Source organism: Mastigoproctus giganteus, chromosome 11, assembly GCF_048544385.1.
Source record: "Mastigoproctus giganteus isolate SK-2022 chromosome 11, ASM4854438v1, whole genome shotgun sequence".
Classification (NCBI taxonomy): Eukaryota; Metazoa; Arthropoda; class Arachnida; order Uropygi; family Thelyphonidae; genus Mastigoproctus; species Mastigoproctus giganteus.
The window spans coordinates 120,989,396-121,007,028 of NC_143585.1; the positions used below are offsets into that span (position 1 = coordinate 120,989,396).

Consider the following 17,633-nt stretch of genomic DNA (forward strand, 5'->3'; position numbering starts at 1 on the left):
ATTGGTGAGGGGAATGAAGGGATCCTCTTACCAAGAAAAACTTAAGTTCGGCAAATTGCAATGGCTGGAGACTAGGCACCTGCGCGGTGATCTGATTGAGGTGTATAAGGCCTTGAATGGGTTGAGCACGCTGAATTCTGATGGGATCCTTTCACTTGTTCAGATTACGAACCTAAGGGGGCATAAATTCAAATTAAGAAAAGTCAGATGTAGAATAGATGTGCGGAAATTTGCCTTTAGCCAGCGGGTGGTTAATTGCTGGAACAACCTTCCATCTGTCGTTGTGGAAGTTGATAGGTTGAATAAATTTAAGGAGGAACTGGACAGGCATTTGGAGGGAATGGTGTGATTTTTTTTTTTTTTGTTGGCTGATGCTGCATAAGCTCATACACTTGCTTTCTTGCATCACATGCCACTACTACTACTACATTGATCTTCTACAATTTGCCTTTAAAACAGCCTACAAATATAACACACCAGTAGAAGCATTTCAAAGTTGGATAAATACTTCCACCGAACTTATCTTGGCTAGATTCAAAGAAATCATACAACCCCAATGTTACTTTTTAAACAATACAACCTTAAAAGAATTAATTATAAAATGAAAGAACTACAAAATAAATTCTTCATTACAAGTACAGATAAGGCCAATAACAACTTCAGCATAATATGCAAAAAATTGTACATGGACTACAACTGTAAAGGAAAATTAGTACATCAACATAATAACATAATGCAAATAAAATTGAAATAAAAATGAAAATGTTATAGTTGTCATCAGACATGGGGGGGGGGGGGGAGAACATATTTAGAAAATGGTTGAATATAGATAATGCAAATATGCATGATCTGATGTCAGCAGAAAAAATTATTCAGGTATTTCATCGGAGGACTACACCTGACCAAGTATCAGGAACTGCATTTCTATACTTGTCCATAGTAGTAGTAGAAAAGTAGAAGAAGAAGAAATTAGCACTTTCTAATAAACTATGGACAAGGTAGTCCCAATGCAGTGTAATTTATTGAGGTATAAATAATTTAGTTAAAATAGAAAAATGTTAAAATGAATATGTAGAATTTATTGTAGGATTTAATTTTGTGTAGATAGGAAATCAATTTAGAACAAGCAAATGGTATAAGAGTGAGGTGTTAAATTGAGGAAGGGGAAGGGAAAAAGGAGTATTTTAAATAAATAAAGAAGAAAAATAGCAATAGAAGTAGGATAGTAGGAATGTTTATTTCACCCTTGTATTGCACTAATAGTTCAACGATACAGCTTCTTCCAGCAATACTTCTTTTGGCTTTTTTAATGTCTATTTGATAGACATTAAACTTTTATCACTCCCCAGATTGAATTTTAAAGGAAATGTCTTTATAGATTTTTTTCGTTTATTAATATCTGACAGCTTGTTGGCCAATACCAAATTCTTCAGCATTTTTTTTTTTTTTTTCCCCAGGAACACCATTTTAAAGTTGTTCTATCACTTTGAGCTTGTTAATGATAGTTAAAGTAAAATGTTTTCTTTTTATTTCACTTTTTAATAGTTCAACGAATGGGAAGAAATTAGAAATAGACAGCAGAAAGATAAAAAGCATAGAAAAAGTAATTAAAAGACACTAAGCTTGCTGGGGTTGTGAAGCCTAACCTTATAGTAAGGGCTTTTAATACATTTTATATATATATATATACTTAACTTACTTACTTATACATTATTACTTATTAAATTATGTACTACTTGGGAGCATCAGGTTTGTAGTGACCCCAACCAACCCACTAGTTATATATAAATTTAGCCCTGGTTATATATAACTAGCAGGTTGGTTGGGGTCACTGCAAACCTGTAATGACCCCAAGTAGTACCATGATTTAATAAGTTAAGTACATATATAACCCACGCACGTATAATGTCTAATTGTCACAGGCCAATAGCATTAACGTAGGAGCCAATACCCTCATTTATGTTATTTAATATTTAAATCTAAATGTCATTAGACATAATTCCAATATATATATATAATTCTAATTAAATCCAAATGAATTGAATATTAGACAGCAAAAATAAGCGATAATAAAAAATAAAGATAGTAGAGCAGATATAATAAAGATAATATGCCAGTAGCATGGCAATCCACGCTACTGGCATACTTTTATTTTATTTCATTTCATCATTACATTAAATTATAGTTTTATATATATATATATAAGCTAAAATAGGATTGGAGTTAAGGTCAAATAACTAATAATTTAAAATATAATAGCCAGACATTGGCTAAAATGCGGCCTGGGAGATTAATATGACAGTACTGTGCCAGTTACAATAAACATTAATAAATAAAGATATATATATATTATTATTATTATTATTAGCTATATGGTGCAAGGAAGCCTGAGGCTTATGCTGCATCAGCCAAAAAAAAAATTCCCAAGTTACCCTAAGAGAGAGAGAGAGAGAGACAAGGGAATCACCAAGAAAGAGAAGAATGATGATATCCAGCTCAGGACCCTGGGTGTGCCAAGCCCATACTCACCAGATGTGAGCCCCTGTATATATATAAACTTAAGTGAGAATAATAATTAAAAAAAATAAAATAAATTGCCAGCAGCATGGCAAGACAGAAGAGCGAAAATTGTGAAATTATACGTAACGATCAAACCAACAGGAAGAGAAGAGAATAAAATTATTGCAGCCGAAACTCTCAAAGATAATTTAGAAAGTCTAAATACAAAGATAATAAAATATAATCAATTAAATTTTGAATAGCCAATTAAATTAAATTTAACGGCACCCCTCTGATGGGTACCAGGTCCAAATTTATGTGAAATATCACGAGCAGAGATGTGAACAACTACAATAAAATAAAATAAAACAAAAAACAGAAATAGACTGACCATTATGCCCCATCTCATAAGAGGACCACAAGGCCAATAATGGTCAGGGAATCGCTGCATTTCGATCGCCAGACAAATCGCTGCAAAGGCGAATCGATCGAAAGATCAGTCCACCATCCGATCCCCAGTACTGTAGTAATATCACCACATGAACTGTCCTGTAAGGCGCCTCCGTAGCCAGGTGGGAAGGAGCAGCAGTGCGTAGCACATGCTTCTTGATTAGACCGGGGTTCGAGCCCGTCACCACCAAATACGGAGGATGCGGAAAGGTCAAGAGAATAAACCCGGAGCAATATGGCCTTAGTTGCTAATGCTCCTAAAAACCAAAACAACAACAACTGTCCTGTAATGTGTATATATATTACAGGACAGTTCATGTGGTGATATTACTACAGTATTTCAAATTACAGAAGACTACATGTAATTCAGATATCTTTCATATGTATTTTATGAAAAAAATTCACAAATTAAAGGAATTTGAATTATAAAGTGTGTCTTTCTTTTTTTGTGTGTTGTAATGGCAACGGTTGTGATAGCCATGTGGTAATGCTAAAAGCAGTTGTTTTCTTCTTCCTCAGTTCAAACCTCTTGTTAACCCCGGGGGCTCACATCTGGTGAGTATGAGTATGAGCTTGGCACACCCAGGGTCTCGAGCAGGATATCATCATTCTTCTCTTTCTTGGTGATTCCCTTCTACTTTTGACTCTCTCTCTCTCTCTCTCTCTCAGGGTAACTCGGGAACCTTTTTTTTTTCCTGGTGCAGCATAAGCCTCAGGCTTCCTTGCACCATATAGCTATTAATAATAATAATTGAAATAAGTAGTTGAGATTAGTCAAAGTGACCAGATGTAGATTTATGGAGTTAAGGTCAAATAACTAATAATTTAAAATATAATGGCCAGATATTGGCTAAAATGCAGCCTAGAAGGAGATTAATATGACAGTACTGTGCCAGTTACAATAAACATTAATAAATAAAGAATTTTATATACACACTACTGGGTTCAGGAGGATGATAATAAAATGTTTCAGCACAGTGAGACAGGTGCACTGGTCTTACTGTAATGAAACCTGCTATTATTACTCACCTGAACCCAGCAGGGTGTATATAAAATTCTTTATTTATTAATATTTATTGTAACTGGCACACATGAATGTCATATTAATCTCCTTCTAGGCTGCATTTTAGTCAATGCCTAGCCATTATGTTATTAAAACCATTCAAAATATTTTAAAATAGTTATTGTTTATTGAATTATAATATATATATTATAATTTAATAATAATTTATATATTTAAATGTATATGTTAAAAAATAAACTACCATATGTATACTTTAAAAATGAATTTAAAGTATAAGAAGGGATAAAAAAGGAGGGGGAAAAGAAAAAGGCAAGGAAAAAGTGGATTTGAACTGAGAAAAGGGCTCCATTTAAAACTACCACATAGCTATTATAACGGCCAACTTAAGTTTGCCGTTATCTTTACTTATGTTAATATTTCCTTATTCTTCTGTCTTTCATAGTTTTTTTTGTATTAGAACAATAATTGGTAGATATTCAGAAACGGGTACCCCTTTTAAAATGGCGGCGAGGAGAGGAGGGGGAAAGCAATGATTGACGGGTTGTGACTCCGCCCACTCACTGCGTTCCCCCTCCTCTCCTCTCCTCTCCTCTCCTCGCCCGGTGAATGTCAAGTGACACGCGGACGGCACAGCAACAAACCGCCCCCAGATACCCACACTCCCGGAATTATTCAGCGGAGAACAATACCAATAAACAATAGTTCATTTTTTTTTTTTTTTTTTTTTTAATTTTTCGATTTCGTAACCCAGAAAAACCTCAGCGTGCCTCGTGTTTCCAGTGCCGGTAGGTACGTGACACTGGTGGCACGCAGCGCGTGTCACCCATGCCAGCCGTTTCCGTCTGTTAAGGAGATCACGTGACAATGGGCGGAGTAAGCCCCGTCAATCACGGCCGTATCGTTAGCAGTATGGAAGGAGTACCCGTTTCTGAATCTCGACCCAATAATTAATTGTGAATATATTATACGAATAATCGGTGATTCGATATATTGTCCATTCAATAACAAAACTCGGTAAAGATTCAATATCGGGTACGGCCACCAAAAATGGCGGCGAGGAGAGGAAGGGGGAAAGCGTTGATTGACGGATTTTGACTCCACCCACTCACTGCGTTTCCCCTCCTCTCCTCGCCCGGCGGATGCGAAGTGACACGCAGATGGCACGTGGCGCAGCAACGAATGTGGCGGCTGAAAGCAAAGAATAAATCCGGTAATCAGAAAAATACAAATACCAAAATACACGTTTCTACGGTTTCGCGAAATGTCACGTGACATTTGAATAAGTCTGATTGAGCTAAAAAGAAGATTAAGAAGGAAAGGGGAAAAGGTAATTTAAACCGAAATTTCGCTAAAAGGAAAGGCAAATAAACTGAACAATTTAAAAAACTAACCCTTTTCTCGACCGCAGGTAATACAGCACAACGTAAAATTCGACCGGGAATTGCAAAAAAGACTATTTCGCAAACATCAATTAACCACGAAGTTGAAAATTTCGCAATAAAAATAGGTTAAACACAGAACAAAAAAATTAGAATACATACCTAAAACAAAGGAATACGGCAGAAGCACTACAATTCACACCTGCACCCAGCGTGGCTGAACAAGAAAGAAAATCACAAGGAACCACAGAAATTGGGGATATCAGGAATTACTAATCAGTGATTAGTAATGAGAAGGCTCAGAAGAGGAGGAAAGTGGCCCGTCACTTTCCTCAGTCGACATTTCGAAATTACTTCATTTTTAAGAAAAAAATAATTAATTTTTTTTTTTTCTGGGGGCTCTGCCCCCAGACCCCCGGATTTTTTAACTTTACCTTTAATTTACGAATGAAATTAAGACCGATTATTATACCGCAGCCACGTGACATCAAAACACTATAAATACGTGCGGCACAAGATGACACACACAACTAACACGGCGCGGCACAAGATGACACACACAACTAACACGGCGCGGCACAAGATGACACGCACTGCGTGTCAGTTGTGATCGTCTAGACGTCATTGACTCCGCCCACTGGGTGGAGCCGGCTGCCTTCTTTCACTTCGTTCTCATTGGCTGTACCCGATACCGAATCTCGACCCAAAACTCTACAAAATTCTCCACGAAGATTTCGCAATATTCCGGCCTGTTTCTAGGGGTTTCAATACTGGCGGAGCAACTTTCTATGCGTTTTAACATGTAAAAAAAATTAACATTATCGTCTATGAGAGTGTCCACTCTGTATCTTACTACTCTGTGACCTGAACAACCCAGTGAAGGAAATAGCAAACAAAAAAACTTATGTGATATATGTTACACCACAGAGTAATAAGATCCAGAGTGTCAGCTCGCTCAATTACTCCCAGCGCCACCAATTTCGGACCTATAAACTAACGCGGCCATCAAATTCCACAGTGTGCTAACGCGCATGCCCATTGCTAATAAAATTGGTACTGGTTGGAAAAGATTAATTCGTTGAGGGTATCGAGTTCATTTTCCTTTGCACTTTGGTTACTATTATTTATGTATTATTTTTGGCGTATCATATTATTATTAGCGTAGCGAGTTAATTTTTCATTATATTTCGGTTATTATAATAGTAACCGAAATATAATGAAAAATTAACTCGCCAGCGTAAGTTTTCATTTTTCACTGCATTTTGGTTACTATCATTATAATTATTTTTGTGCATTATTATTATCTTTTTTTTTTTTTTTTGTATTTGTCAGCTGACATTATGAACGAGAAGTGCCTCTCATGCTGACATTATGAAGAGAAGTGCCTCTCATGTAATAAATCTGGAGTGCGATTATACTGATTTCCGAAAGAACATTTAAAGTAATTTATCATAATTGATAAAACCAGGAAATATTTAATGAAATATTAAAAAAAAAAAAAAAAACACTACTGAATAGCTAATTGTTAACTAATTCCAAACTTATTACATTAATTAATATGAATAAGAGGTAAGCAGCAACCATTATAAATCCACTGCAGGCTGGAAGCCTCCTCAAACAATTCATATTGAGGGAAATGGACCATAATCTGCTATGCACTGGTTAACAGATCAACCATATTAGTAGTAGTAGTAGTATTAGCTACATGGTGCAAGGAAGCCTGAGGCTTATGCAGCACCAGCCAAAAAAAAAAAAATTCCTGAGTTACCCTGAGAGAGAGAGAGAGAGAGAGGTAGAAGGGAATTACCAAGAAAGAGAAGAATGATGATATCCAGCTGAGGACCCTGGGTGTGCCAAGCCCATACTCACCAGATGTGAGCCCAGGGGCTTAAACTGCAGTCTACTCAGTGTGTGCTACTGCACTTCCACTTCTGACCACTCAGCTACATTAATAAGAATAGTGTATTTATCAAAGTAATAGTTTATTGAATAATTAAATAATTTGAATTTATAGATGTAAAGGCATAATTGGGTTGGGCAGTTTACTCTTCCCTTATAAAATGCTATTCCTGCTCATATTAACCTTTTTTCTTTTTTTTTAATTATCATCCATGGTTTTGACTTTTTTTTTTTTTTTTTTTTCCCCCTGGGTTACCAACTGGCTGAAAGCAGTTGGTAAATGTGATAGTATTTGACATCAAAATAATTACGCATCATTATTATATAAAAATGCTAGACTATGTGGAGCTCATCTTTATGATTGGTGTTTTACAAGCACTGAAAGGGAGAACCTTATCAAATTTGCTTGGCCAAATACTCAGTTTCTCCTTCAACTGATTGTGAGGTGTTCGGTCCATGTTTTTCAGCCATGCCCAAGACTTTTGCTTTTAATGTTTATTACCCTCAAAGCCCAAGTACTTATAAGCTATTGAGAAGGAAAATCATTTTACCAAGCAGAAAAGCTGAAGCATTTAATGTTGAACATTGCTAATAAACCAGGATTCTGCCCTGTTTTGCTGAATTGTTTAAGGAAGCAAATAACAGCTTTGCAAGAAAAAAACAAACTGTGCATGCAATGAAAAAACAAAGTACATTATCTAATTGTGAAAATGATGCTGCTGTTCTTTTTGGCTTCTTAAACCATACTGATACTTTGATGAATTGGTTCACCAGGATGCTAGTGAGCCAGTAAGTCTCACTGACCAACCAGGTACAGTGAGGATATGGATATTTCTGATGGAAATGTACTGGCATATGTCTCAGGTTACCTAGTCAGAAATATTTTAAAGAGCAACAATTGTGAAACATGTAAAAATTTACTATTAGGCCCAAAGGATCTTGATATTGAAAAAATGTATTTTAATGTGAGGGGTATGGATTGAAATGGCCATCAAAGAAATTGTTGAATACAATGATATGTGTATCAAATATCTTATTTTCTGAAGTTGATTTGGTATTTCATAAGAAAAATTTTGGAAAAAAACATTTGTGATAAAACATCTTTTATTGACCTTGAGTGGATTGGGAACCACAAGCACAAAGATAATATGCAAAAAGTGCTTATTCAGTCTTTCTTGAAAATTATGTTAAAACAAAAAGTGAAAAATGTGAACTTGGCTTACTGGTCTTGTCCAGCATCAAAATCCCTTAAAAGAGAAAAAATTGAAATATGTTAAACACATGTAACTGGGAAATGTTAAACATGTGCTGTGAAAGCTAGAGGGAAAAATTGTGTCATGATTTTTTTATAAGAGATCAGTTGTATCAAGGCAATATTAACTGACTATTCTGAACTACATAAAACATGACAAATCCACAAATAAGGTACAATTTCATTTCAATTGGATGGAATTCTATTGTCTGGTGAACTCCAAACCACTGAGGTGTCTTCTGGTTTTCAGAGACATTCCAAAGTAATCTTCAGAATGTCTCTGAAGATTATTGTAAATATGAAAAATACCTGTTCCTTTTTATTAAAAAAAAAAAAAAAGTTCAGAATTGCCATCATAGTTTAAAAAAAAGATTCTGATATTGTTGAAGATGACAGCTCCCACTTGCTTTAGTCTAGTGAATTGTCCACAAGAAAGTCTTAAGCATGTTTCAGAGTCTTTTATCTGCATCAGTATCTTTCTTACAACTCCAGTATGAAAATTATCTGAATTTTTATGCTCAAGTTGTAAGAAAGATTTTTGTATTTGCAAAGGAAGCAAAGCTTATCTCTCAGTAACAGCATATCATAGCATCTTTACGGTTATGAAATCAAGGATTATATTGAAGACTGTAACACAGTGCTTTATTATTATTAATTTATTTGTCTATGTTGCTTATACTGGGCATATAAGACTTGCTTTTAATTTTATGACAAATCAATATGCTTTTTTATATATATATTACAGGACAGTTCATGTGATGATATTACTGTTTCAATTTACAGAATACAACCTATAATTCAAATCTTTCATACGTAATGAGAAACTTTATAAATTAAAGGAATTTGAATAATAAAGTGTGAAGTTTATCCTTTTTTTTTAGCATTAGCATTAGTAGAGGCATTTGATATTTGATGCAAGAAAGCAAGCTTATGCAGCATCAGCCAAAAAAAAAAAAAAAAAAACCACTTCCACTTCACCCCTCTGTTCGTTCAAAATACCTGCCCAGCTGAGCCTTAAACTTATTTAGGCTATCAACCTCCACCACAAGGGATGGAAGTCTGTTCCACCAACCAACCACCCGCTGGCTAAAGGCAAATTTCCGCACGTCTATCCTACATCTGTCTTTCCTCAATTTGAATTTATGCCCTCTCAGGTGATTTTTCTGAGCTAGAGGAAGAATCCCATAAGCATTGAGCATGCTTAAACCATTCAAGGCTTTATACACCTCTATCAGATCACCTCGCTGATGCCTAGTCTCCAGACACTGTAATTTACAAAACTTAAGCCTTTCTTCTTAAGAGCACCCCTTTGTTCCATTCACTAACCTTGTTGCCCTTCTCTGTACTCGTTCCAGCAGCTCTACATCCTTCTTGAAATGAGGCCTCCAGACCTGTATACAGTACTCTAGGTGTGGCCTGACCATCGCCTTATACAATGGAATAATCACCTCCTTATCCCTGCTGGAAAAATTCCTGTATATCATTGACAATACTCCATGAGCTACTCTTGCAGCCCGTCTGCACTGCTCAGAGAACTTCATATCTGCCTGCACAACCACCCCCAAGTCCCTTTCATTCTCTACCACTGTCAGTGTTGTACCACAGAGTTGATACGTTGCTCTGGGGTTGCTGTTTCCCATGTGTAGTACTTTACATTTGTCAATGTTAAACTTCATTTGCCACCTCTCAGCCCATCTGCTCAACCTTTCCAGATCCTGTTGCAGCAGCATAGTGTCAGTAGTGTCCTTGACAACCCTGCCAACCTTTGTATCGTCTGCAAACTTGGACATTAAGCCCGATATACCATCATCAATATCATTTATAAATACAGAAAACAATAATGGACCCAACACTGAGCCCTGAGGGACTCCACTAATAACATCAGTCCACGATGAGCAGTGTCCATTGATTACCACTCTCTGTCTTCTCCCCCTCAACCACCCCTTTATCCTTAGCAGCAATTTGCCTCCAATGTCACACTGCTCCAATTTGTGTAGCAGTCTTCCATGTGCAACAGTATCAAAAGCCTTTCTAAGATCCAAGTATATAATATCAAAGTTATTCCCTGCATCCAGTTCTTTTGTGACTGCATCATAGTATCCAATCAAGTTGGTCAGGCAAGACTTCCCCTTAACAAAACCATGCTGTGTCTGAGCTATAACTGAAATCTTGTCTAAATGATCCTGCAGTGCTTCTTTAACCAGTGCCTCCATTAATTTTCCTGGAACAGAAGTTAAGCTCACAGGTCTATAATTACTTGTGTCAGCCTTCGATCCTCCTTTGTGAATTGGGGTCACATTTGCACATTTCCAGTCTATGGGTACCTCCCCTGAGTCCAAGGAAGCTCTCATAATTATGGCTAAGAGTTTGCTTACTTCCTTTGCTGCCTCCTTTAATATAACTGGATAGATCCCATCCACCCCAGGTGCCTTTCTTGTGTTTATCTTCAACAGTTTCTCCTCCACTTTACTCCCAGTTATTTCAAGATTCTGTAGCTTACTGCTAGAGTTAAATACACCTCTGGCATTCCCCTCGCTGAATAACTCCTCATGTGTGAATGTCGATGCAAAATATTCATTTAGTTTGTTAGCTACCTGAGCAGGATCATCAACACTTGACCCATCAATATCAAGTGGACCAATCTGATTCATCCCCTTCCTTCTAGAGTTTACATAAGTAAAGAACTCTTTGCTGTTTTTCTTTGCATCCCTTGCCAAGGATTTCTCGTAATCTGCCTTCGCCTGCCTAACCTCCTTTGTAACTTGGTTGCATATCAACTTGTATCTATCATAGGCTTCTGTGTCATGTGTTAATTTGTATGTATCCCATGCATTTTTCTTCTCTGCCATATGCCTCATTAGTTCATCTGACATCCATTTTGGCCTAAACCTTGAACAATATTTCTTAGTTGGTATGTAAAGCCTAGTAGCTTCCAAGATAAGTTCTTTGAATGCTTCCCATTTTGAATTTGCTGTTGGTAACATCATCAGTTGGTCCCACTGTATAGAATTTAAATACTGTCTCAGTCCATCGTAGTCGCCTTTACGGAAGCAATAACCCTTCCCTTTACCCCTAATGGTAGTTACCTCTTTCAGTAAATCCCACTTCAGCACACTGTGATCACTGCCACCTAGTGGTTCATTTATATGCAGATTCTTAATGCATGAAGAATCACTGCTGATAATCAAATCAAGAGTATTACTCCCTCTAGTTGCCTCCCGAACATGCTGATGTAGAAAACAATCATCCAATAAATCCACAAAAGCCCTGCTAGTGTGTGAGTAACCAGCCCCCAAAATCCAGTCAATATCTGGGAAATTAAAATCTCCCATTATAAGACACTCTGATTTACTGGCCCACTCTATTTCCCTGTACAGTTCCTTATTATACTCATCAGAGTCATTAGGCCTATAGCACACTCCTACTCTCAATTTTGATCTCCCAATGTTTATGTCACACCAAACTGACTCCACACTGCACTGTCCAGCGATGTCGACTGGCTTCACTTCCTTGGTTTTTATGTGTTTCTTAACTAATAGCATAACACCCCCCCTTCCTATCCTGTCTATCCTTTCTGTAGACGTTGTACTCCCCAAATTGCAGTTCCGCATCCCTTATATCTGTGTGACACCACGTCTCTGATATCCCAACAATATCTGCCTTCGATGTTTTGAGCAATACCTCAAATTCATCAAATTTATTTACTAAACTCCTAGCATTGGTGTACACGCAAGTATACCTGCACCTGTTTCTATTCTTAGCTACCCTAACACAACCCATGTGTTTACTTGTACCGCAATGGCTCCCAGCAGTCTCTGAAATACCATGCATCTTGTTTTTCAGGCTTCTGCTCATTCTAATAGAAGCAGTGCAAGAATCTCTTTCACCTCTGCCAGTGGCTACTGTCAATCTACTGGTCTTTGTCTCCCCCCAAGCTAGCAGTTTTCCGACCCACCTAACACTGCCTCGATAGCATCAGCAAATATTCTTGCACCCTTTCTATTTAAGTGTATCCCATCCCTGTAGAAGCAATCTCTCCTGTTAACAAGTACAGTCCAGGCTGAAAAAAATTCTACCCCTTGAGCCTTGCACAATCTTTCCAGGGCCGAATTGATCGACAAGGCTCTCATCATATACTCCCTCCTATCGTGTCTGGGCAGAATTGCAGACACTTTCAAATTCAACCCTAATTCTCGGCTTTTGTTCAACAGTGACCTGTACTTGTTAAGTAATTCTGCCGGTCTCCTACTCTTAATATTATTAGTGCCAACGTGTACAACTATATCACCTTTTGTGCCCTTAAAAGATGATATTCGCTCTACAACGTTTTGTTGTAAAGCTAACTCAAATAAATAGTGATCTAAATGAAAGAATGCTAAATTTTGTTAATAAAGAAAATAACTAACTCAGCAATAAAACAGTCAAAATTTAGTCACATAATTGTATTCCAAATTTTTCACTGATTCCAGATTCTTTGTATTTTTGTGTAATATACCAAAAAAAAAAAAAAAAAAATTATTAATGGCTATGGTTAGCAACTATATGATGCAGTGTTCATTTCATAGGATGCCATAGCAAAAGTAATAAATAAAGAAATAAAGGAAAAGTATTAAATTAAAAATCCGAAAACATACGTAAATTACCATGTGTATACTTGAGAAATGAGAAAAAAGGGGGAAAGAAAAAGGTAGTGGGGCGACAAAACAGGTTTGAACTGAGGAGGAAAAAAATACCTGTTTTTAACATTACCACACGGCTATCATCACCACTAATTGAAGCTTGTCGATATTTTTACTTATGTTATTTTTTGTTATCTTCCATCTTTTACACTTTTCTTTTTTTTTTTTTTTGTATTAAAACAATAATTGATTGTGAATATTTCATACCAATAATCGGTGAATTGATATATTGCCCATCGCAATTACAAAGCTGTAGAAAATTCTCCACGAACTCTTCGCAATGTTCCAGCCTGTTTCTTAGGTCGAAATTGGTGGCGCCACTTTCTATGCGTTTTAACGTGTAACCGAATTAACATTATCGTCTATGGGAGCTGACACTGTATCTTACTACTCTGTGTGTTACACGTTACGCGTTTGCATAAATACTGTACAGTATATACATTATACAGGGTGTTTCAGTTAAACGTTTCAGAACTTCTAAGAGGGGTAGGGTACATCCTGACAACTCGAAATCATATAGCAATGTGGGGTCGGAAATGCTTTCCAGAAGCGGTGTTGTACACAGAAGCACCATAAAGAAAAGAGACCGTAAGTGAGAAATCGTTTTAATAATACATGAAAAGAAGGAAAAGGTACATGGATTAAAGTAAGTGTTTACTTTAATCCATGTACCTCGACTGCGTGTCTAGCAAACGCAGTCGGGGTTTCCCATTGCAGCGTCTGGAGGATTCTCCGAGAACAAGACATGCATCCGTTTCACGTGCAGCGTGTCCAGACACAGCATCCGGAGGATTATGCACCTCGTATTGCTTTCGCATAGTGGTACCTTGGAAAATGTGCTACAAATCCCCTTTTTCCTGCTGAAGTGTTGTTTTCCGATGAGGCATCCTTCACAAGGGAAGGAATTTTCAACACGCATAACGACCATATCTGGGCGGTCGAGAACCCGCATGCAATACGACGTCGTGCAGCACAGATTCGATTTTCGGTCAATGTATGGGCCGGTATTATGGGAGATCACCTCATCGGACCTTACCTGTTACCGTGTCGTCTAACCGGACCTATCTACTTGATCTTTCTGCAGCAAGTATTGCCACAACTTTTGAGAGATGAACAGATTTCTGCATCGACGCAACAGACAATGTGGTTCCAACACGATGGAGCCCCTGCCCATTATAGCGGAGATGTTCGTAACTACCTGGATGTCACATTTGGTCAACAGTGGATCGGACGTGGTGGTCCCGTGCGTTGGCCTGCTCGGTCACCCGACCTATCATGTCTTGATTTTTATTTCTGGGGTCATATGAAATCGCTAGTTTATGATACCCCTGTTGACAATGCTGAGGAGCTGGTTGCAAGAATCGCAGTAGCTGCCGAAGAAATTCGAAATTCGCCTGGAGTATTCCAGAATATTCGGATGTCCATGCGTCGGAGATGTGAGGCGTGCATTGTAGCCCGTGGAAGAAACTTCGAACACTTACTTTAATCCATGTACCTTTTGCTTCTTTTCATGTATTATTAAAACGATTTCTCACTTACGGTCTCTTTTCTTTATGGTGCTTCTGTGTACAACACCACTTCAGGAAAGCATTTCCGACCCCACATTGCTATATGATTTCGAGTTGTCAGGATGTACCCTACCCCTCTTAGAAGTTCTGAAACGTTTAACTGAAACACCCTGTATACAGTATATACAGTACAGTACTACTACTACATACGCGCCTATCCTCTTCACCATGTCCGCCCGCATGTAAAAACTCAATTCCAAGTGGTCGGATTTTCACAAAGTTTTATTTTTAGTTAAAATCAACAAATAGAAAGCCAGTAATTATTATTTCATTTTTCCATACAATCTGTATGTAAAAACAAATTCATTGATTAAATGTAGCTTTAATGCAGTATGAGACACCACGTTCACGATTCTTACCTAACAATACACACTTCGCATGTATTGTTAAAAATAAGATTCATGAAGAGATATAGTAAACCCTCCTAATCCGAAGTAATTGGAGGGGAGAGGTCATCCGAATTAGTGAAGCAAAAGATAGCCCTAAAAGACAAAAAAAAAAAATAAAAAATAAAAACTTAAATGGAAAATTTAATGATATAGGTAATGCTGCTGAAAATAAATTTTTAAAAAATCAAAAAAAACCTTTATTTAAAAACTATAAAAAGACAATACATTTATCCATCGACCAGAAATTTATTATTTATTATATGAATAAATGTACATTATTGTGTTTTTATACATTTATCAAGTGGGGCTGACGTCGCACGCCAACGCTACTTCATCGTGCTGTGAACAGGATTACAATACAGCTTCTTCCAGCAATACTTCTTTTGGCTTTTTTTAATGTCTGTGTATTTGATAGACTGCTTTTATTATTCCCCACATCGAATTTTAAAGGAAATGTTTTTATAGATTCTTTTTTAATATCTGACACAGCCTGTTGGCCGATACCACATTCTTTAGCATTTTTTTTTTTTTTTTCCCAGGAACACCATTTTCAAGTTATTATTATTATTATTATTATTAGCAATATAGTACAAGGAAGTCTGAGGCTTATGCTGTACCAGGCAAGAGAGAGAGAGAGAGAGTCAGAAGTAAAAGGGAATCACCAAGAAAGAGAAGAATGATGATATCCTGCTCAGGACCTTGGGTGTGTTCTATCACTTTGAGCTTGTTAATGATAGTTAAAGTAAAATTTTTTCTTTTTATTTCACTTTTTAATTCTTTAGACCTCATAATTATATAAAATATGTTTACATATGTATATACATATAAAGAAGTAAGCAAATGAAGCGATATATGCAATAACATCCATCCGACTCAGAGTCAACAACGATACTGAACAACACGCAGGCAGGACAATGAAATGTATGCTCTCTCTCTCTCTCTCTCTCTCTCTCTCTCTCTCTCTCTCTCTCTCTCTCTCTCTCTCTCTCTCTCTCCAGTCAATCAGCGCGCAGTGAGAGTTATTCATCTGCCTTCCTAAATCCCGTGAGTCTTTCAAAGTACAGTACTCAACTGTGAACAGAATTTTTCATATTTCGATCCGAATTAGCGATGGTGTACTATATCAGTATATACAGTAATAGAGATAAGAGACTCAGGTCAGCGACTCCTAACCCACCTCAACTCACTATCGCCCTTCATAAAATTCACGATTGAGCTGGAGTCGAACAACACTGTTCCATACCTAGATACCCTCGTCCGGCGCGAAGACACATGCTTGAAGACGACAGTTTATCGTAAACCTATGTGTGCTGGCCAATTTACCAACATCCGGTCAGCACACGCGCGGGGCCACCTCCTCTCCACTGCCCGAACCTTGCTAACTCGCGCCTGGACACACACTCCAGCTCCGCAGATGAAAGACGCAAAGAGATCACCAGGGTCAAAGTAGACCTTACGAGGTGTGGCTATCCCATCGACATCCTTGACAGGTGTGATCTACAGGCACGCGACAACGTGACGACCAACAGCAGCGCCAACAGTGACGAGTCATCCACGAGGGCATTTATCCCATACTACCCCAACCTGTCACAACAGATCGGTAGAATCCTAAAATCACATGGGATAAAGTGCATCCAACTCCCAGGCAAGAAACTACGTTCTCTCATTTCCAACGTAAAAACACCCGTCCCCACCCTTCTACAGAGCGGTTTGGTCCATCGCATCTCTTGCCGTGACTGCACTAGCTGCTACTTTGGAGAGACTGGACGTCGACTCGAGAAACGTCTCTCAGAGCATAAAAGGGCGATCCGTTTGGCAGATGTGGAACACTCAGCTATCGCCGAGCACCACGACATTGACCCACACAGCGATGTCGTGGTCGTGGACAGGTCCCACCATTACCTAAGGCGCATCTGGTTGGAATCGTTAAACATAAAATGCTCGGATACCTCTTTGAACAGGAACAGTGGTTGTCAAGTTAACCCCATCACAGAAGCAGTAATTCTGTCCATAGACAAACGCTGGCCACGTCACCACCATACGTCACAGCCACAAACAATTAGCCACGCGCCTCACGCACCATCCTGGCAGTGCACATCTGTATTCCAACTGCCATTCAAAGTATTTTTCTATCTGAAGAAGGCTGTCCACTCAGCCGAAAGCTAATTAATTGTAATTTTAGTTTAGTTTGCTCTGAGAAATAAAAATAAAAATTTTCGTAGAGATAAGAGACTTAAAAAAGTACTGTATACGGGAGAAGAATAATTGTTATACACTTGTAATTAAACTGAATGGTTAAGTTTAGAGAACGTCAAGTATAGAGTAGTAGTAGTAGTAGTAGTAGTGGCACATGATGCAAGAAAGCAAGTGTAGGAGCTTATGCAGCATCAGCCAAAAAAAAAAAAAATCACACCATTCCCTCCAAATGCCTGTCCAGTTCCTTCTTAAATTTATTTAACCTATCAACTTCTACAACGACAGATGGAAGTTTGTT

General features: G+C 37.7%; 1 protein-coding gene across 4 annotated transcripts in view; it reads right to left on the reverse strand.

Moving 5' to 3' along the window:
* The window catches only part of LOC150078394 (4-hydroxyphenylpyruvate dioxygenase-like protein), a 110,984-nt gene that overhangs the window by 58,137 nt on the left and 35,214 nt on the right, over window positions 1-17,633 (reverse strand). The window contains exon 1 of one of the 4 annotated variants that reach the window (XM_090384809.1): window positions 13,390-13,462. The exons of 2 other annotated variants lie outside the window; for them this stretch is intronic. The gene's annotated coding sequence lies outside the window, so the exon portion shown is untranslated. Of the gene's footprint in view, window positions 1-5,786; window positions 5,846-13,389; window positions 13,463-17,633 lie in introns of those variants that run through there. One more of the 4 variants, XM_090384807.1, reaches the window with a different exon arrangement.